The sequence below is a fragment of the Oryctolagus cuniculus genome, chromosome 1 (genome assembly GCF_964237555.1).
Source record: "Oryctolagus cuniculus chromosome 1, mOryCun1.1, whole genome shotgun sequence".
NCBI lineage: Eukaryota > Metazoa > Chordata > Mammalia > Lagomorpha > Leporidae > Oryctolagus > Oryctolagus cuniculus.
Genome location: NC_091432.1, coordinates 38,757,937 through 38,784,545, shown reverse-complemented (window position 1 = coordinate 38,784,545; position 26,609 = coordinate 38,757,937). Strand labels below are relative to the sequence as shown.

General features: G+C 39.3%; 1 long non-coding RNA gene across 35 annotated transcripts in view; it reads left to right on the top strand.

The window, feature by feature from the left end:
* LOC103351120 (uncharacterized) overlaps window positions 1-26,609 on the top strand; it is a 222,632-nt gene that overhangs the window by 127,075 nt on the left and 68,948 nt on the right. For 11 of the 35 annotated variants that reach the window (XR_011387953.1, XR_011387928.1, XR_011387935.1 and 8 more), the window contains one exon: window positions 403-1,330. The exons of 16 other annotated variants lie outside the window; for them this stretch is intronic. This is a non-coding gene — a long non-coding RNA (uncharacterized lncRNA). 8 more of the 35 variants (XR_011387927.1, XR_011387941.1, XR_011387918.1 and 5 more) reach the window with 5 other exon arrangements.

The window sequence follows — 26,609 nt, the reverse complement described above, 5'->3', positions numbered from 1 at the left end:
GGCACTCCAGAATCTATCTAAAAACATGAGGTGACTTTAAAGATAGAAACCATGTGCAGAGGATTGCAGAGCAGAAAGTCAAGAGCCTGGCTCCCTGATGACACCCTGAAGCCACTACATAAGTGCTATTCTTGAAGTTCTTTTAAATGAAAGAAAAATAGTCTCCATCCTGTTCAAGCTTTTGGAGTTTTTCTGTAATATAACTGTGTTTTATTTTAATTGAAGGTCATAAAACTTCTTATAATGCAGGGTTGTGTGAGTGTGGTTATGTAAGTATATAAAAGAATTACCTTGCCTTTATTTTTCTAGTGTCAGCTTGTAGTGCAGTGTTTTCCTCTACCCTGCCTCATCTCATTCATGGATTGCTTCGTTAAGCCTGTGTCGTTCTGCTTTCCACCCCAGGTTCCCTGCTTCTACCAGCTGAGGGCTAAAGAAGCTTCTGCTGTAAGCCTGCATGTTCCACTATCATCCTTTAGATAAAGAACTGATGGTTGCTCTCCCTGGGATCTCCCACTTCTTTGGAGAACAGGTGCTCTTCCAGCATTGTCTGAGCTTTGCGTTTTTGAGTGGGTCCTGGCTTCATTTTTCCATGGGCCTCTCTAGTGGTCTCCACACTGAGCAGCCCATTCCCCACATATCATCACTCAGATTTCAAGTTATTTCTTAGTTTTGTCAAAGGCAGAGTCTGCATTTCTGTTTTCCTTTTGCTTGTTCTTGTAAGATGATTTTGGAAAGAACAGAGACAGGTGTCTTTACTCCATCATTTTAAAACCAGATGTCAACTTGCTTTATTTTTAAATTAATGTGGTTTTTTTTTTTAATTTGAAAGAGATACATGTTAATCAGTCAGTGATAATTGCTGTTAACTTTTTAGAGAATATTTTCCCAGATTTTATCCCTGGATCTCTCTACCTCCATATAAGTAGATTAATAGATTAGATAGACATACTGATTAATACATGTGAAATATATGTATAAAATCTGTTTTTAAAAACTTTTTGAGGGGCTGGCTCTGTAGAATAGTAGGCTACACCTCCACCTGCAGCACTGGCATCCCATATTGGCACCAGTTCATGTCCTGGCTGCTCCTTTTCTGACCCAGCTCTCTGCTATGGCTTAGGAAAGCAGTAGAAGATGGTCCAAGTGCTTGGGCCCCTGCACTCGTGTGGGAGATCTGGAGGAGCTCCTGGCTGCTGGCTTCAGATAGACCCAGCTCTGGCTATCATAGCTATTTAGAGAGTAAACCAGAGGATGAAAGACCTTTCTCTCTGCCTCTCACTCTCTGTCAGTAACTCTACCTCTCAAATAAATAAATAAAATCTCTACAAAATTTTTTGAATATTTGTGATATATGAAATATCATTAGATACAATCTAGATTCATTTTAATCACTTTTAGCATTCCAATGTATGCATATACCATAAATTATTAACTAATTGTCTAGTTTTAGACGTTAATTCTCCCCACACTCAATGGCTATCATCAATAATGGTGAAATACACATCATCTTTATTTAAGAAAAGGGCTAAGCATGCCTTGTAAAAGCCATTGTAATTCATAAGCTGTACTTTGGAAACTTATATTCATTAAATAAAAGTTAAAAAAATACAGCTTATGGATTACAGTGGCTTTTCCCCCCATAACTTCCCTCCCACCCACAACCCTCCCATTTCCTGCTCCCTCTCCCATTCCATTCACATCAAGATTCATTTTCAATTCTCTTTATATATAGAAGATCAATTTAGTATATATTAAGTAAAGATTTCAACAGTTTGCACCCACACAGAAACACAAAGTGTAAAGTACGGTTTGAATACTAGTTATATTAATTAATTCACATTGTACAACACATTGTACAACACATTAAGGACAGAGATTCTACGTGAGGAGTAAGTGCACAGTGACTCCTGTTGTTGACTTAACAAATTGACACTCTTGTTTATGGCATCAGTAATCACCCTAGGTTCTTGTTATGAGTTGCCAAGGCTATGGAATGTCCTGAATGTTGATGAACAATTTAATACTTTATCCCTTTCAGTATTTTTTTTTGTTCTACTTAATACTATTGGTTGAACTCTTTAATTAACACACAATTATTCTTACATGTTTAAATTTAACTGAAAAGTGATCCCTGTTAAATATAAGAGTGAGAATAAGAGAGGGAGGAGATATACAATTTGGGACATGCTCAATTGGACTTGCCCCAAACGGTAGAGTTAGAAACATGGCAGGGGATTCCAATTCAATCCCATCAGGGTGGCATGTACCAATGCCATCTCAGTAGTCCAAGTGATCAATTTCAGTTCACAATTGATCATAATGATAGGTCTAAGAGTCAAAGAGATCACATAAACAAGACTAGTGTCTGCTAATACTATCTGATAGAATTTAAAAAAGGAGAGAATAATCCAACATGGGAAGCGGGATACACAGCAACTCATAGAATGGCAGATGTCCTAAACAGCACTCTGGCCTCAGAATCAGCCCTTAAGGCATTCGGATCTGGCTGAACAACCCATGAACCCAAGAGAGTATTTTAGGCATGGAAATCAAGACACTCTGGCAAAAAAAAAAAAACAAAAAACAAAACAAAAAAAAACAACCACAAAACCCTGCCATTGTAATTTTACATTTTGTGAGATCTTTTGTTTATTTATTTTTTAATTTATTTAATGAGCATAAATTTCCAAAGTACAACTTATGGACCACAATAGCCCCCTCCCCCCCGTGTCTTCCCTCCCATCCACAATGCTCCCCTCTCCCACTCCCTCTCCCCTTCCCCTTCACATCACGATTAATTTTCAATTATCTTTATATACAGAAGATCAATTTAGCGTATGTTAAGTAAAGATTTCCACATTTTGCTCCCACACAGAAACACAAAGTGTAAAATACTATTTGAGTGCTAGTTATAGCATTGATTAAACACCTAAGAGTAATTGTGTATTAATTACAGAGTTCAACCAATAGTTTTAAGTAGAATATAAAATGCATCTTTTGTATTGTTGTGGCTTCCCCCCGACCTCCCTCCCTCCCGTGGCCCTCCCCTCACCCACTTCCTCTCCCATCCCGCCCTTCATCACGTTTCATTTTCAATAACCTTCATATACCGAAGATCAACTTAGTATATACTAAGCAGGGATTTCAACAGGTTGCACTCACACAACCGAACCAGGTATAGGGTATTGTTCAACTAGTAGTGTTGTTTTTGAGTTTCATAGATAAACATATTAAGGACAGAGATCCTGCGTGGGGAGCATGAACCCAGTGACTCCCGTTGTTGATTTAACAATTGGCACTCTTATTTATGACGTCAGCAATCACCCGAGACTCTTGCTATGAGCTGTCTAGGCTATGGAAGCCCCTTGAGTTCACCAACTCTGAACTTGTTTAGTCAAGGCCATATCACAGTGGAGTTTCCTTCCTCCCTTCAGAGAAAGGCGCCTCTCTCCTTGATGGCCTGATCCTTCTGCTGAGGTGTTGTTCAACAGGATTCTTCATTTAGATTGTTTTTTTGCCACCGTGTCATGGCTTTCCATGCCTGTGAGACTCTCATGGACCTTTTAGTCAGATCCGAATGTCCCAAGGGTTGATTCTGAGGCAGGAGTGCTGTTTTGGGCATTTGCCATTCTATGAGTCTGCTGTGTGTCCTGCTTCCCCCGCAGGATCATTCTCTCCCTTTTGATTCTATCTTTCATTATTTGCTTACACTGGTCTTATTTGTGTAATCTCTTCGACACTTACCCTATCTTTTTGATCAGTTGTGTATTTATATTTGTCACTTTACCAAGTGTGCTGGCATTGGTACCTGCCTCCTTGGTAAGATTGAGTTGAAATCCCCTGGCACATTTCCAGTTCCACCATTGGAGGTAGGTCTGAGTGAGTATGTGCCATCCTATATATCTCCTCCCTCTCTTATTCCCACTCCCATGTTCCACAGAGATCAATTTCCTGTTAATTTTTAAACGCTTAAGAATGGTTGTGGATTGATTGCAGAGTTCAACCAGTGGTCTTGTGTAGAGCAAACCGAGCAACAACAACGACAAAAATACTAAAGGAACAAAATAGTAAGTTTTTCCTCAATAGTCTAGACAAGGGCTGCTCATGTCATTGTCTCTCATAGTGTCCATTTCACTTCAATGGGTATCATTTTAGGTGCTCGTTTAGTTGCCATCGATCAGGGAGAACATGTGATATTTATCCCTTTTGGACTGGCTTATTTCACTCAGCATGATGTTTTCCAGCTTCCTCCATTTTGTTGTGAATGCCCGGATTTCATTGTTTTTTACTGCTGTATAGTGTTCCATAGAGTACATATCCCATAGTTTCTTTATCCAGTCATCCATTGATGGACATTTAGGTTGATTCCATGTGTTAGCTATTGTGAATTGAGCTGCAGCAAATATTGAGGTGCAAATGGCTTTTTTCACCCCTTTAATTCCATTTGGGTATATTCCAAGGAGTGGGATGGCTGGGTCCTGTGGTAGTGCTATATTCAGGTTTCTGAGGACTCTCCAGACTGTCTTCCATAGTGGCTTTACCAGCTTGCATTCCCACCAACAGTGGATTAGTGTCCCCTTTTCTCCACATCCTTGCCAGCATCTGTTGTTGGTTGATTTCTGTATGTAAGCCAATCTAACCGGAGTGAGGTGGCATCTCATTGTGGTTTTGATCTGCATTTCCCTGATGGCTAGGGATCCTGAGCATTTTTTCATGTGCCTGTTGGCCATTTGGATTTCCTCTTTTGAAAAATGTCTTTTAAGGTCCTTGGCCCATTTTTTAATTGGGTTGTTTGTTTTGATTCTGTGGTGTTTTTTGATCATTGTATAGATTCTAGTTGTTAATCCTTTATCTGTTGTGTGGTTTGCGAATAACGTCTCCCATTCTGTTGGTTGCCTCTTCGCTTTCCTGACTGTTTCCTTTGCTGTTAAGAAACTCTTCAATTTGAGGTAATCCCATTTGTTTATTTTATCTTTGATTACCCGTGCCTGTGGGGTCTTCTCCAGGAATTGTTCGCCTATTCCGATATCTTGAAGGGTTTCCCCTATGCTCTCAATTAGTTTCATGGTGTCATGGCGCATCTCTAGTTCTTTGATCCATGTTGAGTAGATTTTTGTATAAGGTGTAAAGTAGGGGTCTTGCTTCATACTGCGGCATGTGGACATCCAGTTTTCCCAGCACCATTTGTTGAAGAGGCTGTCCTTGTTCCAGGGGTTGGTTTTAGGTCCTTTGTCAAATATGAGTTGGTTATAGATGTTTGGATTGATCTCCGATGTTTCTATTCTGTTCCATTGGTCTGTCCATCTGTTTTTGTACCAGTACCAGGCTGTTTTGATTATAACTGCCCTGTAGTATGCCTTGAAGTCTGGAATTGTGATGCCTCCGGCCTTGTTTTTATTGTAAAGGATTGCTTTAGCTATTCTGGGTCTCCTGTTTCTCCATATGAATTTCAGCATCGTTTTTTCTAGGTCTTTGAAGAATGACTTTGGTATTTTGATTGGTATTGCATTGAACTTGTAAATTGCTTTTGGGAGAATGGACATTTTGATGATATTGATTCTTCCAATCTATGAGCATGGCAGGTTTTTCCATTTTTTTGTGTGTGTCGTCTTCTATTTCTTTCTTTAGTGTTTTGTAATTTTCATCATAGAGGTCTTTGACCTCCTTGGTTAAATTTATTCCAAGGTACTTTATTGTTTTTTTTTTTTTTTTTGTGAGATCTTTTGTTTATAATATGTCTCCCCACCACACATGTGCAACAATAATGGCAGCAAATGTTTTGCTCATAACACCTGACACAGAATAAATGCACAGTAAATGTTTTCTGAATAAATGAATGCAGGCTTGTCACACCCAGTTGTTCTCTTCTGGGAAACACTATAAATCTTGGGCTTGGCCTACAATACTACTTGCTCTAAGGTATCACCATGTTTAACAATAGAAAGGACCCCAACGAACACAGATATCTCAGAATTGTAACATTTATGCCTTTCACCATTGATGCCAGTTACACTCATGTATCTGAAGCAGGAGAGAAGAAAAGTTAAGAAGAAAGGAAATGGGTACTTTCAATGCTATTTCCACAGACTTTGCCTCCACTCTCTCCTTTTTGAGTTTCTATCGTCACACTTTGTATTACTTGTTGATTATTGTCTTTTCACTGGATCCTACTTGTTCAATATAAAATTTTCTTTCCACACAATATGATGTATGAGGGTAGGGACTATGTCATCTTTATATATTGCTGTATCCAAATACCTGGAACAGTACCTGGTGCACAGTAAGTACTCAATAAATAGCTTAAAATGAATGACATGTGACCTAGGATCTTTGTGCCAATAAAGTGGTATGTGAAAACACACTTTGCCTTCAAGTAATTTGCAATGTAGGTGCAACCTTAGGAATAAGCTTACGAATTCTAATTCGTATAGAACCAGACACCACTGTAAGAATTAAATCTAAACCTTTGCCCCCAGTGATTTGTCTGTGAACAGGGCTTTAATGACCAACAATATTTAGTGATTAACAATAATTTCCAATCCCTTTTAGTAAATTTTCACAAGGTATACATGTATCTACCTTTACCTGTATCATCTAGTAGAGAAAGAACACAAGATTGAAATTAAGAAGTTTCATATTTAGCCTCTGCAGTTTCCCTCAACTGTGAAATGTGAGTGGGGTGGGGAATTGGAGCAATGATTCCATAAAGACTTTTCTAGAGATAATCTTAGAAAATTCTTAGAGAATCTAAATTGTGAAGTGAATATACACAAGGTTGGTTGTCCAAGCATCTTCAGCCCAAAGATGCTTCAAGAATACTGAGTCATTATAAAGGCCAGAAAAGTAGACCCTAACTCATGTAATCACACATTGAATTGTACTTGAACTTAAAATATGTAAAAAGAGTACTAAATCTTTTTTCATATGATGTAAAGTAAGTCCTTGAGAAGCTAAAGAACAATATCTTGGAAAAAAGCATATGTGATACTAGTTGAACTGTAAATTATCAGGAATTTAATATTGATTGCTATTGTATATAAGAAAGACATGAGGAATGGCCAGAGTTGCTATCAGCCTTGAGGGTGTTGTACTTGGAACCAGGGAGAAGTATGTGTGAGTGGTTAGGGTGCTGAAAGAATGGAACTGAAATAGGCTGTCAAGAATGCATGAATGATTAATATGTAAGTGCAGTGATGTGGATCAGAATATATTGTACATTTGATTGAGCTGGAAAAGTGAAAGGAATACCGAGGACCTATAAATGTATATGGGATTGTTTTAATGTCATACATTAATAGACACCAGCCAGATCCATTAAGATGTTGTCACCAAGACTCATCAATTTTTCTTATATTATATATTTTTGTATCCAACCTTCCTTTTCATTTCCTCTGCATTTCACGGCTCAGCTATCGCAATGGGCTTCAAATTAATCAACGATCTTCCCAAAATCAAGTTGGCAACATTTAAAACTACCAGATAAGTATTTTTCAGTATTTCTGTAGCATCGCACTCCTAGCCCAATCCTTTATTTTACCTTTCCCAATCCTTTATTTGACTTTATCTATCTCACAAGACTGCTCTGAAAAGTGGGTTTCAAACTTCATCCTAGGATTGTAGTAGTGTACTCTGAAAATAAGAATTGTGTTTGTTTTTTCAGCCATTGTCTTTTCTAGCACCTAGCACATTTTCTAAGGCAGAATAAGAGTCTTGTGAATATTTGTTGAATCAATGAATGAGGTGACTCTGGTCGCTGACAAATGTAACTAGAGAAGAATAACATATCCTCTCAAATCAGCAGCATCATGGTTATCTTCTTACCATGTTGGTGTCCCAAAATAAGTTTTGTTTGAAAAAGAGTTATATTGTTTTAAGTATTTGAAAACTAATTAACTAGATAAAGATACTTTACAATTCTTACACCTGGCAGTCAAAATCCCAAATTTATCTCTCAAAGGCAATTTTTATTACTATTCCCTAAACTAGAGGGGTATCATTATGATTTTTGCTCCACAACCCTAACTTGAACTCCATGGATATGTGTGACTGCCATGTCTATTCTTATATGATCCCATTCCTGAGAAATAAGTTTTGACCCAAGCCTAGAAATTTGTATTCCCTTGACATCCAGGCCAGAGTTGATTTGTTTTTTGTTTTTGAATGAGCATCATTCCTGGAATTTACACAATTTTTTTAAAGATTTATTTGAAAGTCAGAGTTACACACAGAGAGAAGGAGCGGTAGAGAGAGAGACAGAGAGGTCTTCCATCTGCTGGTTCACTCCCCAGATGGCTGTAATGGCTGGAGCTGCACCGATCTGAAGCCAGGAGCCAGGAGATTCCTCCAGGCCTCCCATGCAAGTGCAGGGGCCCAGGGACTTAGGACATCCTCCACTGCTTTCCCACGCATAGCAGAGAGCCAGATTGAAAGTGGAGTAGCCAGGACTCTAGCCGGCACCCATATGGGATGCCGGCACTGCAGGTGGCGGCCCCATCCACTACTCCACAGTGCCGGCCCCTACACATTTTTGAAATCAGAAACTGAGCAATAAGAATCTAATCATTTCTGGGGCTAGAGCTACCAGATATTCTTTACAACCAGATTTACCAATGGCCGGAGAAAAACAATCTGGAGTGGAAATGTCAAGAGCAAAGATCCAGAGAAAAGGAGAGATGAGAGAAAAAGCATCCTGGCAGCGTGTAAGTTCCTTATTTTATGTATTTTATGCTATCAAAGATTGAATTCCATGAAAGTAGACCCTGAGATTGAGTTTGCAATGCAGGATGTTTACTGGGAAGCAGGACTTATGAGATAAAGCAGGATTGGGTAGAGGAGAAATTGATCTCAGTGTAGTTTTGACAAAACCTTGGCCCAGCCCCATGAGAACTTCCATAATAATTGTCCTTCATGAGCTGAGATGGCTTGACCTTAATATTCCTATGGGCATCAGCCACTGAATATGGGCTGCCCAGGGAAAGGATGCTCCTGGACCTTCAAGCATGCCTTTACCATGTTTAATGCTCACGTCTTTCTTTTAATTACATATGATTCTTCAATATGCTTTTAATAAATTTTCAGTTTTCTTTAAATCAAATTGATTTTTGTCACTTGCCACCAAGAAAGCCCTAACATCCTCCAATTTCCAACATACTCTATCCCTTTTGCCTTGAAATGCCTTTATTTTCCCTCTATACTGCTAAGGCCTTTATGTTGGTGTGCCCTCCCAATTCAAATGTTGAAACTTAACACCCAATTTCATAGTATTTAGAGGTGGAGCACTGGGAATTGTTTGAGTCATGAGGGCTCTACCTCCACGAACCATGTTAGTGCCTTTATAAAAGCCCAGGAGTGCTCCTTTGCTCCTTCAACCCTATGGGGAATCTACTAGAAGGTGCTATCTGAGAATCACAGCAGAAGTTTTCAGCAGACACAAGAAATGGCTGGAGCCTTGATCTTGGAGTTCCCAATCTGCAGAATTCTCCTATTCTAAAATATTTCATTTTAGCCAGCAGAGTGGACTAAGACATCTATTCATTCACATAACAAATATTGCCTGTGTACCCACTATATACAAGACAGGAACTTACATAAATCCTACCTTTCTCAAAGCTCTAGCTGCTGCCTCAGCATCTAGGAAGCCTTTCCCTATAAATGACCTCTCAGGAAGTTTGCCCTCCTTTGGACACCAAAAGCACCTCATCATCTTTACTATTCACTCAACCCTAGTTTATCTCCCACTGGATCATTGACCTCTGGATGAGCTGTTTTTTTGTGGTACTGTTCTATGAAATAATGGGTTTCAGGGGCTGGCATTGTGGTGCAGCTGGTTAAGCTGCTGCTTGTGACACCAGGTTCTCATATCAGAATGCTGGTTCACATCGAGAAGCTCAACTTCTGATCCAGCTTCCTGCTAAAGCTTCTGGCAAGGCAGCAGAAGATGGCCCAGGTGCTTGGGCTCCTGCCACCCGTGTGGAATACCAGTATGGAGTTTCTAGTTCCTGACTTCAGCCTGGCCCAGACCTGGCTGTTGTGGTCATTTGAGGAGTAAACCACCAAATTGAAGATATTTCTCTCTGTCTTTCCCCACTCCCCTTCTCTCTGTTGTTTTGATTTCAAATAAATATTTTTTAAAAAGACATAAAGAGTATATAAAGAGAATTGAAAATGAATCTTGATGTGAATGGAAGGGGGGAGGGAGAGGGAAAGGGGAGGGTTGCAGGTGGGAGGGAAGTTATGGGGGGGGAAGCCATTGTAATCCATAAGCTGTACTTTGGAAATTTATATTCATTAAATAAAAGTTAAAAAACAAAAAGAAATAAAGAGTGGATTTTTAATGATGGATACAACAAAAAAAATCTCATGGAGGTGTCTCAATCTGTAAGATTATTGTTTACTACATGGCTGTGTTCTTTCTATGGAACTCTCAAAAGAAATTTCTTCCCTATTTCAATATCCTTAGCACAAGAGATTCTGCATAATTGCTTGATTTGTATCTTGCAACCTTGTAAACTGTGCAACTGACTAAATTTCTCTTTTTACATTGGTTGCTAAGGAGCTCAAGACAAATTCATACCCTGTTAGCAAATGTATGACAGTCTGTGTCAAATGTCACTAACTGTTGGTCCAAAGACATTGAGACACAGGGTGCATTTTGTGGGTTTAGCTGGAGTTTCTTAAACATTTAATAGGGATGCCTTAGAGAATTTAATAGGAATGCACAGTCTTGTGGTTGCCTCAAACATGCTCACTCCCTGTTATGAACACCACTTGTCATTTCACATGTGTATGAACCCGCTGGCTCTCTGGAAGTTATTTGATTTGATCATTCTTCCACTTTGATTTATATCTAAAAAAATTTTAGTGATGTGCTTCATTTAACCTACAACATCCAAAATTTTAACATTTTAATAAATCTAAAAAGAATTAACGAGAGGGCTTGCATTGTTTTAACTAAGCTATTGAAGTTCACTTTTTTGTAGTAAAATACATATAACATAAACTTGATGATTTTAAATTAAAATTTTTATTTACTTATTTGAGAGAGAGAGAGAGAGAGAGAGGTGAGAGCATGTTACCTCATCTGCTATCTCCCTCTCCAAATGGAAAATAGCGAGGGCTGGGCTAGGGTGAAGCCAGGAGCTGGTAACTCAATCAGATCTCCCAGGTGGGAGACAGGAACCCAACTACTTGAGTCATCACTATTGTATCCCAGGGTTTTCTTGTTTTTTTTTTTTTTTTTTTTTTTAACTTTTATTTATTTCTTTCTTTTCTTTTTCTTTTTTTTGACAGGCAGAGTTAGACAGTGAGAGAGAGATAGAGAGAAAGGTCTTCCTTTTTCCGTTGGTTCACCCCTCAATGGCCGCTCAGGCGGCGCGCTACGGCCAACACACTGCGCTGATCCGAAGCCAGGAGCCAGGTGCTTCCTCCCGGTCTCCCATGTGGGTGCAGGGCCCATGCACTTGGGCCATCCTCCACTCCTTCCCGGGCCACAGCAGAGAGCTGGACTGGAAGAGGAGCAACCAGGACTAGAACCCAGCGCCCCGACTGGGACTAGAACCTGGAGTGCTGGCGCTGCAGGCGGAGGATTAGCCTAGTGAGCTGTGGCACCGGCCTTTTTTAATGTTTATTTAATAAATATAAATTTCCAAAGTACAGCTTTTAAATTACGGTGGCTTTTTCCTCCCATGACTGCCCTCCCACCTGCAACCATCCCATCTCTCACTCCCTCTCCCATCCCATTCACATCAAGATTCGTTTTCAGTTATACAGAAGATCAATTTAGTATATACTAAGTAAAGAATTCAACAGTTTGCACCCACACAGAACATAAAGTGTAAAATACTGTTTGAGTATTACATTACATATGATATTGTATTGTTTATCCATTCTTCTATGGTTTGTGTCTATCAACCTCATTTCATGTTGCTAACTTTACTCTTTTTCTAGTTATGGCATTAATTCATATTGAACAACACATTAAGGACAGAGATCCTACATGGGGAGTAAGTGCATAGTGACTCCTGTTGTTGACTTAACAATTTGACACTCTTGTTTATGGCATCAGTAATCTCCCTAGGCTTTTTTCATAAGTTGACAAGGCTATGGAAGCCTTTTGAGTTCACCGACTTCAATCTTATTTAGACAAGGTCATAGTCAAAGTGGAGGTTCACACCTCCCTTCAGAGAAAGGTACCTCCTTCTTTGATGACCCATTCTTTCTGCTGGGAACTTACTCACAGAGATCTTTCATTTAGGTCATTTTTTTTTTTTATTTTGCCAGAGTGTCTTGGCTTTCCATGCCTAAAATACTCTCATGGGCTTTTTAGATGAATCCGAATGTCTTAAGGGCTGATTCTGAGGCCAGAGTGCTGTTTAGGACATCTGCCATTCTATGAGTCTGCTGTGTATCCCACTTCCCATGTTGGATTATTCTCTCCTTTTTGATTCTATCAGATAGTATTGGCAGACACTAGTCTTGTTTATGTGATCCCTTTGACACTTAATCCTATCATTATGATCAATTATGAACTGAAACTGATCACTTTGACTAGTGAGATGGCATTGGTACATGCCACCTTGATGGGATTGAATTGTAATCCCATGGCATGTTTCTAACTCTACCATTAAGGGTAAGTCCGATTAAGCATGTGACAAACTGTACATCTCCTCTATCCCAGGGTTTTCATTAACAGGAAGTTGGAGTCAGAGGCCAGAGCCAAGAATTGAATCCAGATACTCTAATATGGGACATAGACATCTTAACCGCTAGATTAAACATTTACCCCAAAATTAAATATTTTTAAGTATCAAGTGCATTCACATGGCTGTGTAGCCACCACTACTATACATCTCAAAAATTTTTTCATCTTCCTAAACTAAAACTCCATCCTCATTACATGATAACTACTCACACCCTTCTTTCTGCAGTCCATGGTAAATGCCATTCTATTTCTTCTGTCTCTATGAATATGCCTAGTTATCTCATATAAGCAGGGTCATTCAGTATTTTCCTTTTGTGGCAGATTTATTTTACTTAGCATAATATTCTCAGGTTTTGTCTGTGTTGCAGCATGCCTCAGAATCTCCTTCCTTTTTAAGGCTTAAAAATATTCCATTACATATGATATTGTATTGTTTATCCATTCTTCTATGGTTTGTGTCTATCAACCTCATTTCATGTTGCTAACTTTACTCTTTTTCTGTAAACTTTTATCTTAAACATTACTTATTTATGTAAGAGGGAGAGAGAGAGAAAGCACTCTCCCATCTTTTTATTTACTCCTCAAATACCCACCAGCTTGGAAGATGGAAGCCAGGAACTCAATCCAGGTCTCTCACAAGAGAGGCAGAGACCAAACTATATGAGCTATCACCTGTTACCTTCCAGGATTCATGTTAGCAGGAAGCTGGAATTGGGAGTGGAGCCTGGATTGAATCCAAGCACTCTGATAAGGAATGCAAATATTCCAAGTAGCATCTTAACCGAATCACTGCCTTTAGTTTTTTTTTTTTTCTGAACAGAATACAGCATATAAAAATATTCGTGCTTTTCCTCCTCCACAAGATAATAATCTCCTTAATGACAATATCCAGCACAAAGGAGGTGTTTGATAAGTGTGTTTGTTGGTACAAGTGACACTGGAGACTAACCTGGGGTTGGGGTGAATATAGCAGGGAGACAGGAGAATGCCTGCACCTTGGCTAGGGATGAGGTAGTGCACAAACCGAGTGCACTTGGAAATCTTATCTATGCATTCCATGATCCTGCAGTCATTCTTTTTCCTCCAACATGAAGCAGCATTGTTAACATACCACCTCCCAAAAACTGAAATGGGCCCCTTGGGGAGGAAGTGCACAGGCTGAGAAATTGTTCCTCCTCTCCTCCTTACTATTCCTGCCTCACTGCTGTTCTTGGTGGAGACAACCATTGTGAGATCAGAGTAGACTAAAATGTAAGGCTGCTTTAATGGTATGAAGTTTCCCAGTATTCAAATTCACTGAGCAACGCCTTTAAGCATTTAAAAATAGAGATACAACTCAGTGATTTTAGGGAAAACCTTTAAACGGTAACATAAAAAGAGAAGGTTTGGAAAGAACCCATACACAGAGCCAGGTTGTCCCAGGAAGGAAGGTTATATGGGCTTGGTGGCTTTTTCTGTACTACAATCAAGGGGTGTTTAAGTCCTTCTGACCCCATTCTCCCAGGCTTGAGGAATTTCCCCTTGTGTAGTCCCACTTCTGAGTGAGAGCTTTGACTGAAAGGGTTGCCTGAGAGGAGTGAGGCAGGGCAATAGTACCCCATCAACACAGGTTCCCTAAGAACCACAGACTGAAAGAGTGGAAAGTAGAATCAGAGGCATCTGGTCTGACTGATAAGGGCTAAGGTGATCCCCAGCAAAGTCTGCTGTGGACAGGTGCTGTCCATTGCAGGGATGGGAACTCATGGCTCCTCCTTGCCTCCCTCCACCCAACTAGCCCGCTCTGATTTTGGACAGCCTTGTTGATAAGAAGGTCTGTATTTTACTGAGATGAAAACATCATTCTTCATAATCATCACTGTTGGCTTATGATTTGTCTCAACACATGTACATCCAATGTTCACCCAGCACTCACCAAAGCAACACTTGACACCAAGACTTCAAAAATTAGATCAGGTAATGTTGATGACATAGAGGTTTATATTTTCAGGGAGACTAATCCAAATGAGTCTTTGGTGGGGGAGTGGAGAAGGACAAAGGCTCCTGTAAGGGACTCGGAACAGCCAAGAAGCAAGAGGGCTTTGAATGATAGTTGAAGATAGCAAGTGTTCCAAGACAAGCTTCACTTCTATCCCCACTCCTTGGGTTCTCTTTCACCTGAGCAACGTGGGCATTAGAATTCACTGAGCTCTGGACTACTAGTTATTAAATCTAAGATTTGATCCCAGCCTAGAATTAACTAGTTATGTCATCTTAAGAAGATCATGTAAGCTTTTCCTATCTCAGTTTCCTCATCTATAATATTCTATCAATATTGCTTAGTTTTCCCATATCATAGGATTGTGTCAAGAATCGAATGGGATAATGCATCTGAATTTAGAAAGGATAAGTGGTCTGAAAAATATATATCAGGTTACATAACCTCTCCATGCTTCCACATTCCTTTTTTTGTCTATTTTCTTTGCATTATATAAATACTTGTCAGCTTTTGTATAATGTTAAATTTTCATAATTCTAAGGTGCCTCCTATACTTTTAAAAATATAGTGTGGACAAAGTATAAATATATGCAAAATCAACATTTAATAGATGTTTATAATTATAATATTGGGGAAATATATTAGGAGAATTACATGTGGAATATATTATAAAGAACATTATATAGAGAATTATAATAGTGAGAATATATTATATTAGTGGTCTAGATCTTGGCATAAGCACTTTAAAAGTGCTGCTTTCTTTTCAAAATGGGAAACTCTTTTACCTTGAAATGTGTGTTCCAAACCCAGTTCTATAAAAAGAAACTCACCAGGAGTTGGCTGCAGAGTTGATGTTCACAGGATGCAACTTTGCTACCTGGAATTGAGGCCTGTCAGTGAGCTGGTGGTATCTACTGTGTGGTTTCTTTTTATTCTATTTAAAATTGCAATCTGTAGTCGTTTGTAAGTCATGATTATTATCGTCTGTTCCTGGCAAAAACTATGTGAGGTGGTCTGTTAGGACTATTCTTTTTCTGCAGTTGGTTAAACAGAATACTGGGAGACATGGGTGTGTAAAATCCAAGCAGGAAGGAAAAAGACTTGGGTTCTTTGGGCATCTGGGTCCATACCTCTTATTTGACCTTAAGCTAGTAATTTTTTTTTGACAGGCAGAGTAGACAGAGAGAGAGAGAGAGAGAGAGAGAGAGAGAGAGAAAGGTCTTCCTTCCATTGGTTCACCCCCAAAATGGTCGCTATGGCCAGCGTGCAGGTGCTGATCCGAAGCCAGGAGCCAGGTGCTTCTTCCTGGTCTCCCATGCAGGTGCAGGGCCCAAGCACTTGGACCATCCTCCACTGCCTTCCTGGGCCACAGCAGAGAGCTGGACTGGAAGAGAAGCAACTGGGACAGACCCCTGACGCTCCAGGCTCCAACCGGGGCTAGAACCCGGGGTGCCGGCGCCACAGGCGGAGGATTAGCCTAGTGAGCCACGGCGCCAGCCTGACCTTAAGCTAGTAATTTAAGATCGCTGAATCCCAGTTTTCCCATCTGTCAAGTGGGGAAAATAATGCCAGCTACTGAACAGCATTGTAATAATAATAAATGTATTAAATTATATAGCCCTAAGCTTAAAACTTGGCTCATATTATTGCAGTTAATAAACTACTCTTTACTCACACCCTTTCGTTTGAGTAAAGCTGCAGCCCAAGCTTTGCTCAAAAGAAGATATTTTGTGTTATAGAAATAGGTCTGATCTGATTTCATCATCATTTAAAAAATCATCTATTATTTTTCACTTTATGTTTGTGTGGGAGCTAACTGTTGAAATCTTTACTTAATGTATGCTAAACTGATCTTCTGTATATAAAGAGAATCGAAAATGAATCCTTATGTGAATGGAAGGGGAGAGGGAGTGGGAAAGGGGAGGGTTGCGGGTGGGAGAGACGACATGGGGGGGAAGCCATTGTAATCCATAAGCCGTACTTTGGAAATTTATATTCATTAAATAAAAGTTAAAAAAAAAAAAAAGAAAGGGGGAATTAAAAAGAAAGTCCTTTCTCTGTAATATTTGGAATCTGTTTTCTGAACCCAGAAGCTAAATCTTTTCATGGACTTAACAGGTAAACAAAAATACAATTATGTCGCACCAAACCAAAAAAAGGAGAATGTATGTCTGCTTGTATTTGACAATAAGAAGCTGTCAGGACTGAGCCTTCTAGTTTTCATTCTAATCAGCACTGAGGCCCATTTTGTGAATCATGATTCATGTGCATGCTCTCCACCCAACAGTTTGTAATCTGGGCTTCAATAAGACCTTATTAAGGAGATCTGCCATCCCTCTCTCCTGCTCATTACCATCCTCAACCCTTGCGCACATACCACAAGGGATATGCACCTTGCACTTGGTTTTTGCCCTTATTATGGAAACTGCAACATTTATAATTTCCCTCAAACACTGCTGGATGAAAAACAGTCTTCCATCAATTTAAAAGGACTCACCCTACAAAAAAAAAAAAAAAAAAAAAAAACACACAGAAAAAAAGGTGAGTATGTCTTAAGGGGTGCTATCAAATACAGCCACCCAGAAGTGCCAATGGCACCACTGAGCTATAGTTCTTGGAATTGCACCAAGGATGCAAACTTTTGAGTTCACCAATCTTGTATCCCCAAAAACTGAGAGGAGTGCAAATATCATGTACTGTTCAGAATGCATTGTCATGCTTATTTTCAAGTGTGTCTGGTCTGCTCCATTCCATGACTGTCTTGTGTACTCTGCCCCACCCATGTCTCCCACCTCTTCCTGTCCTATTCTGCCCAACTCACTCTGCTTCAGCCATCCTGGCCTTTCTGTTCACTGAATGTGCAAAGCTGGCCTTGCCGCAGGATATTTGTACTTGCTATTACTTCCGCTTAGAACACTCTTTGTGTAGCTAGCTCCTTCCGTCATAAAGGTCTCAGCCAAAACACCCAGCACTGCAAATACTTTCCTTATCACTAGTAAGCTTCTCTCTGTAACACCTCTCCCTTTTATTGCCTTCCTAGTACTTACCACCATGTCTTAATTATTATAGTTTATAGAGGTGACTGAGTGACAACATGGAGTTGTCAATGCCTTTGACAGGAAACTGTTTCTTACATCATACAGTGCAGGGCCATGGAGGAAGCATCAGGTTTGGTAAGAGGCAGAAGCAGAAGGGAGGGCTAGGCCCAGGTCAGAACCTTTATTGGACATTCCATGGGAAAGGTGATGCAGAGTGGAATAAACCTCTAAAATGGGCTAGTTTTAATAATTTTGGAGGGCATTGCGCTACAGGGATGTTCTCCAGCTGTCTAGTATCTGGCCCTGGGATAATTTAGGGCAGTAGAAATGTTGGTCTGGTGTGTGAGAGTTAGATAAATGGGATGTTAGAGATGGATCAGGATTGGTTGGGTGGCATATGAAAAGAGTGCTCCTCAACCTTGGGCTATCTCCAAGAATCGGCTGGCCCTCGAGAGGCAGTCGCTTTCTGGTCACCACCATTTTTAAAATGTCAAATTATCAGAAGATACAGAAAGCTAAAAACATGATTAACATATGCTATTTAAAATAATCATTTATTTATGGTTTTGTCTGTTTACTCTAATAGAAGATAAGCCCCATGAAGGTTGGAACCTTGTTTTTATTGTTTTTCACTCTATTTCCAATGCTTAGAACAATGCACAGCATGTAGTAGGTGTTCAATGAATATTTATTGTATGAATGAAGAAATAGAATCTGTGTGGTCTTCACATTTGTGTCTTTCTATCCCACTCCATCCTTACACTTTATGCAGCACAGTGAAGAATACATAGTAGCTCTCATTTTAAAAAAGGATTGTTGAATTAAATTGAACTGAGAATGGTAATATACCATTTTAATTTGTGTAGTTTAAAATAGCTTCAGCAAATTTATTCATTTGTCACAGGTAAGGAGGATGGCACAAAAATCATGAATTTTGGTGGGGAAAAAATGAGGAAATAGATTCAAAACATATGCTCCTTTTAATGAGGGATTGGCATCAGCCACTTCAAATACCAACAACCACACATCCTGGGTTGTAATGCCCCATGTCTGCATTCAGGAAGTATTTAAATTCACATTTTTAAATAGGAGTGCAATACATGAAGATACTAAAAGCATTTATCTCTAGACACGAAGATGGTAAGTATCTTTGCAGTTTTCCAGAGTTTCCATATTTTCTACAACGAGTATGCATGGCTTTTAAAATAAAAAAATTCATAAATTAGCATTTTGGTTATATTTTATTCTGTCTTCCACATTAGAATATGCCAACAGATTAATAGAACTAACAAAAGATCCTAAATTATGCAATATTTTTCTATCTCCTTTATTTATTCATTTCTCAGAAGAAATGTGGATTCCTAAATTATCTTTTATGAAATCAGAGTTTCGATTAACTCCAACTAGCGAGAGCATAGCATGACACCATATCATGCAAGAACAGAAAATAACCTGGTAACTTCACTATGTCCCTCCACCAATGTCAGCCCTGCCAACGTTCCTTACTGACGTCCCCAAATCTGACATTACCCTTTCATTGATGTCACTGAATCAGGAAGCTGAAAAGCTGTTGCAAAATGACTGTTTCTATTGCAAAGGTTTAAAACTTTAGAGATTGAAAGGTTAAAGTTAAAAATATGTATTTTAATTTGAACAACAGATGGCCTTGGAGTGACTACAAGGCTGAATTAACTCTCGAGGCTCTATGGCTGTTTGTAGAAGGAAAAAATAAAAAAGACAACCAAAACCCTTAAAAAGCCCACACTAGAACACACAGCTCAAGTGCTGGTGACATCAGCAGAATCCCTCTGTTGAATTACAGCCCCAAATTTGGCTTCAGAGCCATCTGTTAGCCTCCAGATAGAATAATCTTCTATGAAATTATGTTGCATAGTTTTACTAATGAACAATTACAATTTTCAAGGGCTCAGCCTCATAGCTTTCCTACCTCCTGAATCCTCCATGGTTCTTTGAGTCTCCGAGATGCACAGAAAGATGCTACTCGTTCAAGTCCATAGTGTATCTGTCCTTTAAAAGGGTGTGTCCTGCCTTAGATTGAATTCTATGGAAATAGACTTTGAGATGGAAGGTTGCATATTTTAAGTTTATTTGCAAGTGCTCCTGGGAAATTCACCTGTAAAGAAATGATGAAGACGACATTGAGCAGATGGAGAAGCTGACCTACAAGGCAGTTCCTACTCATGCCTCAGCCATTCTATGGGGAGCTCAAATGTTGGGAAAGTCCCTCTGAGTAGTCTCAAATGGAACCATGCAAGTCAGAGTTTTTATTCCTATGTAAGCTGTCACTGGAAACAGTTCCCTGAGAGAGAATTTTGCCTTAGATGATAAAAGACCATTTCCAGTGAGAAGCTCAGCCAATATTCACATTCTGACAAGTGTGGTCCATGCTATAAAGGGGTATGGATAAAGCACTCTGGTTTCCACTCCACCGCTATCCTGCCAGCTTCTAATAACTGAAGCATGCACTCCCTGGAACTTGCAGCTCTTCAATTCACGCTTTTCCTTTCAGCTTTGGACAAACTTCTTTCCAGCACCAGGGTATCCTTGAGAAGCTATTTAGGTATTCATTCATTATTTATTCTTTGAACATGACCAATCATATGCTGAGGACAAGCCCCTCTTTCAGGGAATGAAGGAGTCAGAAGTGTGACAGAAAGAAGGGGTGCTATGTGTGGAGGCAAGAGAGAGCCCTGATGGGTTAGGAGAACTGGAATTGGGTCAGAGCTCAAGAGGGAAAAGGGTAAAAGCAGAGGAGAGGAGCTCGTGAAGGGTTCTGTCTTGCACACTTCAAAGTTTGGAATTTCTCTTGATGTCATTCCATCACTTCTATTGCTCAGGCAAGACACTTTATTGTCAGCCTTGACTCATTCCTTTCACTTAGACCACACACTTAGTATGTTATTAGAACCTGTCAGCTCTACCATACCCACCTTCTCAACAATTCCACTGCCCACACTCTGGCCCAAGCTTTCATCATCTCTTGCCTGGATTACTGAAATAGCTTCCTAACTGGCTTCTCTTCTTTTGCTCATACCTGTTGGTAGTCTATTTTCAGTAAGCAGCCAGAGAGAGTGGTCTTGTGAAGGTCTATATCCAGTCAGATTAATGCAGAGTACAAGTCAACATCATTAATCTGAGCTCCAAGACTTGCCTGGGGCAGGTGTTTTGGTGCAGTGGGTTAAGCTGCTGCTTGCAACACTACTGCATCCTGGGAAGCAATGGATGATAACTGACGAGGATGAAGTTCCTGGTTCCTGCTTTCTGCCTTGCTCAGCCCTGGCTGTTGCAGAACTTTGGGAATGAATCAGCAGGTGGAAGATTCTCTCTCTCTATCTCTCCCTTCCCTTTCTCTCTACTACCCTTTCAAGTAGATGAAAATAAGGAAATAAATATTTTTACAAAGAGCCTGTCTACCCCGTCTATCCCTCCCTCCTGTCCCCATCACCACAGCAACCCTACACTCTTTCATCTGTGTCAGTGCTCTTGACAGTCCTCAGAAAGCTGGGCCTGTTCTTACTTTGGGGCGTTTCCTCTTCTTCTTTCCCATAATGATGTTATCCAACTACTGAAAGACCTAGTCCCCTCACTTCTTCCATGTCTTTACTCAAAAGTCACTTCCCTAGTGAGGCTTTCCTGGACTACACTATCTAAAGTTTTAGCCCTCCATTTCAACATTTTGCTGTTGGCTTTTCTCTTCACCAGCCTTTACTGTATTCATATAGCTGTATACTTATTTGGCTTTATTACTGCCTGACTCCCCTCATAAGAATGTGCAATTCAGAAAAGCAAGACTTTATATTTGTTCACTGTTGTATTTCTAAAACAGAATCAGTATATGGTAGATGGTAGATGCCTCAATAATTATTGATTGGAAAGGGAAGTTTTGGAGGAATTTTCTGGTTGATTGAGAAATAACTTTCTCCTGCCAGTTTATGATATTTTGTTACATCAGCCCTAATAGACTAAACATAATTAACACTTAAGCAAGTAGGGCCTTTCCACTTGACACCAGGCACCATTCAGGGAACTTTGGGGCCGTTTTGTATAGGTGACTACAAAGGCTCAAGGGCTGAGAGTGGAACATAAGCCAGCTGTGAACACTGGAGTTAACACAAGGCAATATCCTAAATGCATGTAAGCACGTACAGTGTGCCAGAACAAAGCCCGAGAGTTCACTGGCCTGGGAATCTTGTGGCTCTAGCCGGAAAGCTCCCAGTCTGGGCTGCCATCAGAGTAAGGATGAGTAGTGCCATTTTAGGCAGAACATTATCTGAATTGGATTACATGGCTGTAAACTGATCAGTGCATCTTCATATGCTGTCAAGCATCTGAGTTCAAACAATTGGACAATTTTAATAAGATTAGAAATTTGGCCCTTTCCTATAATTTTCTCTCTAGAGGATTCCATTCAGAATCCTAGGGAGAAAACTGTCTTAGGGAAGTAGTAGGGTTTCAGGATGTCCTGTATCTTCCTTCCTGAGGCAGAAATGGCTAAAAAAGACCATATGTCTGCCACCCAGAACTACCCTGTGTACCCAAAAATGTGCCCAAGAATTATGGCCAAAGTCAAGTGAAAAGCAATGGGGACAGGAAGTTTAATAGAATGAATGTGTATTCTTGAATGATAAACCTTGCATTAATGTGCTTATAACTCACCCATGGGTTGAGAACCAAACAAATATATGTCCAATAATGTAAAGCAGAATTTCACATTACATAGTGATTAAGAGTTTGGAATAAAGTCTGTGAAACTACACAGAATTGCCAGTTCCTCCACTTAATAATCTTATAATTTAAAAAAATTGTTTTAAAGATTTTACTCATTTATCTGACAGGTAGAGTTACAGACAGTGAGAGGGAGAGACAGAAAGAAAGGTCTTCTATCCGCTGATTCACTCCCCAAATGGCCGCAACAGCCAGAGCTGAGCTAATTTGAAGCCAGGAGCCAGGAGCTTCTTCTGGGTCTCCCATGTGGGTGCAGGGGCCCAAGGACTTGGGCCATCTTCTACTACTTTTCCAGGCCATAAGCAGAGAGCTGGATAGGAAGAGAAACAGCTGGGACACGAACCAGCGCCCACATGGTATGCTGGCAGTGGGTGGAGGCTTAGCCTACTACGCCACAGCGTGGGCCCCTAATTTTAGAATTTTATATAGTGACTTAGCATCCATAAACCTACTTAAGGGAACAGCACTGTGCCACAGAGTGTTAAAGCCCTGGCCTGAAGCACCAGCATCCCATATGGGCACCGGTTCTAGTCCCGGCTGCTCCTCTTCCAATCCAGCTCTCTGCTATGGCCTGGGAAAGCAGTAGAAGATGGCCCAAAACCTTGGGCCCCTGCACCCATGTGGGAGACCCAGAAGAACCTCCTGGCTCCTGGCTTCAGATTGGCGCAGCTCTGGCTTTTGCGGCCATCTGGGGAGTGAACCAGCAGATGGAAGACTTTTCTCTCTGTCTCTACCTCTCTCTGTAACTCTGACTTTCAAATAAATAAAATAAATCTTTAAAAAAAAAAACTCCTTAAATCTTCCTGTTTAAAATATTATGATAAATGACTACCTGTGACTTATTCACAAATAGTAGCTTCTCCAGTGGTTATTATTAGGTTTGTTTTAGTAGATAGTAGGTAGCCTGTAATAGTTAGACATAGAGGGCTACAGGTTTTCTCCATGACAATCCCTTTACCAGGTGCTACTATGCAATGAAATCAGGCCTCAGACCAAATTCTGAAATTCTACCACAAGAAGGCACAAAACAGTAATCAAACCCAATCTGTTAGTGTGACAAAGTGCTAGCTCTTTGTGATTCTCCTGTAATATGACAATTGTAGAGGTACAATTCAGCTTAAATTTCTAGCAGAAACCAGAAAACAACAACCTCTGTTCAGGATCCTGTCTACAGATTCTTTTGGAGCAATTAGGTTATCGGGTGACTAGATTCTTTCCCTAAATTAAAAAAGAAAATAGTTAACTGACACTAAAAATTATACATATTTCTCATACCTGCTTTAGTTAATGGGGAGAGTGACTATATGATCCTTCTAGCTAAACCGATGTTAATTGATAAACCTTTGGTGTTAGTCAAGAGATCATGATAACTAAAGGACTAAAATAGTTTTGTAGTAACTGCCTCTGGAATGTTGGATTCTAATAGTCTTGCAAAGGCCAACTAGCTATGCAAGGAGTTTTCCTGGTTAAAATCCTTTGAGTATTAACTGACCGCCCCTAAGGTGCTTTAGGCAATTAACAAAGGTAATTAACTACTCTGCAATGTAGATTAAAACACACACACACACACACACACATACACACAGACATCTGCCTATACTGAACAGTCATGCACTGCATGACAATGTTTCCTTCAATGAGCTGCATCTACGATGATGGTCCCATACTTTCATATCGCCGCCTAGTGATATCAGAGGCATCTTAGTTTGGGTAAGAAAATTCTGTGATGATCATACAATGATGAAATCATCTAATGTCATATTTCTTAGAATGTATCTTCATAGTTAGGCTATGTATGACTTTATTTCAAAGTTAAAGCCTGCATAGATTACCTCATAGAATTAAATGAAATAATCCAGTGACAAGTAATAGCCTGCTCCAAATTGTGGGAATGAATGAACTTCCTTGGTAAGCACTAGAAATATATTGATGGGGGGAAGGGGAGTTTGCAAGGAATTGTAATTCTTGATTGAGAAGCTGAGGATTAGGTGTAGAGAGCTTTAGTTACTAATGTTAATGAGATATTAGTAGATATCACTGAAAAGTAAATTCCTTAAAGTCAGGAAATTTTTTCACATTTTTCCCTGCTCTTTATCAATTCTTAGAACAGTGCCTGTATATTGTAGCTACTCAATAGACAGCTGTTGAATGAATGAATGATCTAAATTTAGTTGGTTCTCTTGAGGATGTTCAGGGCTTAGGGAAATGTTGGGCAAAAAGCAGATGGTCAATAAATATTTACTAATTGATATGAATGAATGAATGAGCAATTAAATGAACAGGTGAAAGAATTATCTAAAGGATGTTATCAAACTGCTATGATGCATTTGTAACAATTCCAATGACAACCTTTTAGATAAAATGGCCTCATCATAGCAGCATTATAACTAATCAATCGCTCTATCTGAAATAAAGTAGAGATTCATATCAACCTGAAGAAAGGATTTTTTTATAATCATTGGAAGGCTCCTTCCTAAGCTTGTTATAATGTCTGTCACTTTATTATTTAATATTTTTGATAGTTCTTACTTTTAGTTATCAGATGTGTCACTATTTCCCTTTTTGTTTAAAAAATTCTTCTCTAGATCAAGTCTAAAAATATATTTATGTTTTACTAAAGGTTTTAAAATTTTTGCTTTTCTCAAAGATCATTAAACCATTGAGAATTAATATTTTGTATCTGATATGAGATAGGGATATACAGTTTCAGTTTTTTCTTCATATGATTGATTGTAATTTAAGCACATTGAAGAAATACAATTTTTTAAAGATTTATTTATTTATTTGAAAGTCAGAGTTACACACAGAGAGAAGGAGAGGCAGAGAGAGAGACAGAGAGGTCTTCGATCTGCTGGTTTACTCCCCAGATGGCTGCAAAGGCCAGGGCTGCACCAGTCTGAAGCCAGGAGCCAGGAGGTTCTTCTGGGTCTCCCACATGGGTGCAGGGGCCCAAGGACTTGGACCATCTTCTACTGCTTTCCCAGGCCATAGCTGAGAGCTGGATTGGAAGTGGAGCAGCCGGGACATGAACTGGCGTGCTGCATATGGATGCCAGTGCCATAGGCAGAGTCTTAGCCTACTATGCCACAGTGTCGGCCTTTCCCTGAAAGTTCTCAAAGTGACCCCTTTTACTGTCATTTTGTCAGTCTGCACTGGATGCAGTCAGTTTCTTGAATTACTGGGGCTATTTGTGCTATCTCTTTGTGGCTCAAAATATTTACAGAATTACAAGCACTGCTGGGAGTATAATGGAGTATATATTAACAGTTCTTTCATGTTCATTGTTATGTTACTATACATACATAGTACATGAGTTTCAGAAAAGTTCTATTTTAATTAAATGATATTTTTAGTTACCTTGAGCATTTTTCTCTGTAAGGGATTTTATTTTGAATTATTTTTGAAAATCATTTTGAGGAGTAATGAGTCCCTAATTTTTCTTAGATATATGTACTAGGTTACTTAATGCAATATACATTAGATTTCTTAAGGCAATATATACTTACATAATTCATAATTCTTTTCTAATAAAGGAAAAAATAGAGAGAAACTAGAATTTTAAAATCAATGTGTATTTTTAAAAATGCAATGTTAGAATACAGACGTAAAGACATTTTTTTAAGGATCATTTACATGAATCCAATTTGCTTGCCTCTACACGAGAGGCAACATTTTGGGTGATTTTTTTCTCAAATGCTGATTTTTAAGCTTTGTAGGGTAGGTGCCAAATGGTATTTTAAAAACACACATTTAAAAAAAGAAGAACGTGCAGTTTTGCCTGGAGTACAGATGGAGCCTGTGTCAATTGAAGGCATTTTGCCTAAGGACACAGAAAATCACTTTTTCATAAAGACCATAAGCTCTACTTTTATGTTTCTGTTCATCTTAATTTGTGGAAAGTGAGAAGGAATCAAAAGGGGGCTTGAAGGTTCAGTAGTTTGAGCAACTTCATCACTCAAACTGTATATCAATTATGCTATAAAATTCTTTCATCCTCAAATTCATAATTTAATTTTTGTATTAAATATAATTCTGGTTATCTCTTTTTCTGTTATTAATTTTTTTTCTGTTGTATACATATACAGGGTTAAATTCTATTATACATATTTATCTAAACATATCTTCTCTATCTCCTCACTTTGGCGGCCTG